Raw genomic sequence first — 3,124 nt, 5'->3', positions numbered from 1 at the left:
GGTCAGTATTGGGACGGAAGCAAGGCCATGACCGGAGCTGCCCACCCCAAAGGCTTGTCATGCAGAGAGCACCAAATTCAAGCCATTTTACAACCACCACCACAAAGAATAAAACCTAACTATCTGCATTGTATTTGATATCGACGGCTCCGAAAATATGTCCATTTTAAGTAAGCAATCACCCTTCCATGGCCCTTAGTACCCAAGACGTCACACCCGTGTCCACTAAAAAGTCAAACGATCTGTTTCCCCACCATCAGGCTCACACGGGAGGCCCCACCACTGGGGATGGCCTAGGAGATCACTGGAGCCACACCAACTGATGCAGAAACAGGGGGAGGGGGAGGCGGCCAGGGAGCCGCCGGCCAGGCCCCAGGCAGATTTAAAGTTTTGGACTCACCTTTTTGTGTTTCTTTCATCTTTTTCTTTTGCGCCTCCAACTCCGCGTCCGCGCGTCCACCTCCTACTTCTTCTTCCATCTCTGTCTCCTGTCTTTGCCTCCTGCAAAAGTGGCTTTGTCTCTGGTTGCTTTTCAGCCCCCTGTGGAAGAGGTGAAGGAGGAGCAGGCCGTGGGGTGGGCACCCATCTTGACGCTTGTGCTCGGGGAGGAGGAGGGGCGGGTTTAGGATCACTGGCATCTGTCTGCCTTCCTCCTCTTCCTCCTCTTCCTCATTCTTCTGACTATTGGGAAAGGGTGTGTGGGTGTGGGTGTAGCGGGGAGGGCAGGTGTGTTCAATTTTTATCTCTCCTCTCTCTGGGCCATCAATTGTGTCCCTTCCCGTGAGGCAACTTTCTTATGGAGTAACATAAAACTCTGAATGTAGAGAATTTCACACACACACACACACACCCCACACCCATACCCCGTTCACGTGAATGTGAAACACATTTGGGTTTGTTCTGATCCTCCTGAGTGTTAGAATGCCCAATGTTCACAAGAGCTTGCCTTGAAACACAGTAACGGAGCTCGGTTACAAATTGGTGTGAGCAATAGCATCCAGAGGTAGAGAAAACATCTCACATGGATAACACCTGTGGCCATAGATCCACAAACAAGATGCAAACCAACATCAGCCTCTGTTTCACTCCTATTTGTGGAGAGGACGCGAAAGACCCAATGGTCAAATCTCCCCCTTTTATAAAAACAAATCCAATCGCACGAGAGCATTACCGTGGATGGATCCCATCGTGCAGGTGTTTTCCATTTCCAATGAGAACACAGCCAATTTGGTGCAAAGAAGCCAAAAGCTGCAGCAACCCACAAACCAAATGTGGCCCGGGATATCTCCGTGAGCGTCCCTTCCTCCCCAAAAGCCGGGGCTTCGCTGATGGAACCAAAGGGCTTCCTAGTTTCTGGCTGCGTCGTCTCACGGCCAGCTTTCCCTAAGGGAGCACACAAGGAAACTCATTCAGACACCTCCAAAGAACCCCATCTGGGCCATCAGGGACTCAGGTGACCTTTCCATGTTCCCATGTAAGTAAGCACTTGCAAGTATAGGCTCCATATGTCCTATACGTGTAGCCTGCCGAAGTTTCCTTTTGGGGATGGGTGGTTGCTTTCTCCACACTTAGAGCAAGGTTATTAAATGGTGGCGGTCACGGTGGTGTTTTTTCCTCTTCCGTAAAGAGTTACAAGGCGGCCATTTCGTGGGAGCGAAGCGGTAGCTGGGCTGCTCCTGGATCCCTCGCCGCTTCGGGTTCCCTGTCAGGCTTCCTAGCAGCGGCCTAGCGGAGAAATAAGAGCAGGTGTCTGAATGTACTCGGGTGACCAAAGATGAGAATGACGAGCCCATCGAAATGCCATCGGAAGACGACGGGACAGTGCTGCTGTCCACAGTGACAGCCCAGTTTGTCGGCAGCACGTGGACTGCACTACCGGAATCCAGCGTCTCAGCGTATGAGAGGTGTCCGGCTGGTCAAAGACATTCTGCGCATCCCTGATGCTGGCTGGGGAAATCCGGTAGCGGATAGTCGTCAACTTATCCCAAAGATAGCCACAGAAAAAGGGACGAGACAGGTGCCTGCTTCTTCAGCAGTGAAAGTGAAGAGAGCCATCCAGGGTACGTCAGATTTAAGAGTGTTGGGTCTCCCGTGGAAAACAACCGAACAGGATCTGAAAGAATATTTTGGGAGCTTTGGAGAGGTTCTTCTGGTTCAGGACAGGAAAGATATTCACACTAGTCCTTCAAAGGGTTTTGGCTGTGTTCCTTTTACGTAATAGGAAACCCAGGTGAAAGTCACGCGATCAAGGAACGATGGTGTGACTGCAAACTTCCTGAATCTCATCCAAGCCCAGATGAGCTTTTGAGAAGCAGGAAGGCGTTTGTCGGGTGCCTTACAGAGGGACGTGACTGCCTATAAGCTGCAGCAGTTCTTTTGCCAGGACTGAGAAGCGGTAGACAGCTTCATTCCCAAACGGTTCCCGGACTTTCCCTTTGTTACATTTGCAGATGATCAGGTAGCCCTCGCCCTCACCCTCGCCCTCTCTGATATTATCATTGAATTTATTTTTCTCAATGTACCCCCAAGGTACTTAGCCTATAGGGCAACAGTGGTTTGAGGAGGAGAGTCCTTCATACCCCTCGCCCTTTCAGCCCCCGCCCTGGCACAACCCCCTCCAGGAGCCCTCTGTTTGTTCCCCTTAGGGAAGAGCCTCTTACGTTTTTGTCCCCCTCCCTGTTTGTATGTTATTTTTCCTTCCCTTCCCTTCTTCCCTTCTTCCCTTCTTCCCTTCCCTTCCCGGGTTCCCTTCCCAGAGTTCCTCTGTTTGGGAAGTGAAGGTCCTCACACGGGTGAGGTCCTGTGATACATGTGTTTCTCTGAGGGACGAATGTCACTTTGCATGACACCCTCCAGTTCCATCCAGGTACTTGCAAATGGCAAGACTTCATTCCCTCTGGTGGCCGAGCACTGCTCCGTTGTAGATGGATACCACCTCTTCTGTATCCATTCATCCATCGATGGACATTTGGCCCCTTTCCATACTTTGCCTACCGCCGATAGTGCTGCTATGCACACTGGGGTGCGTGTGCCCCTTGGAAACAGCAGACCTGTATCCTTTGGCTAAGTACCTAGTCATGAAAGTGCTGGGTCGTAGGGTACTTCTATGTGTCATGTGTTGAGG

At 51.3% G+C, this 3,124-nt stretch overlaps 1 pseudogene; it reads left to right on the top strand.

Annotated features, from left to right (window-relative positions):
- The first annotated feature begins 1,176 nt into the window (after window positions 1-1,176).
- Window positions 1,177-2,617, top strand: LOC128772920 (TAR DNA-binding protein 43-like; annotated as a pseudogene).
- The last annotated feature ends 507 nt before the right edge of the window (window positions 2,618-3,124 follow it).

The sequence above is a fragment of the Panthera pardus genome, unplaced genomic scaffold (assembly GCF_024362965.1).
Source record: "Panthera pardus isolate Hobbes unplaced genomic scaffold, ASM2436296v1 HiC_scaffold_108, whole genome shotgun sequence".
NCBI classification, from domain to species: Eukaryota; Metazoa; Chordata; class Mammalia; order Carnivora; family Felidae; genus Panthera; species Panthera pardus.
The sequence above is the reverse complement of the archived record's forward strand: the minus strand, read 5'-3'. Positions and strand labels throughout refer to the sequence as shown.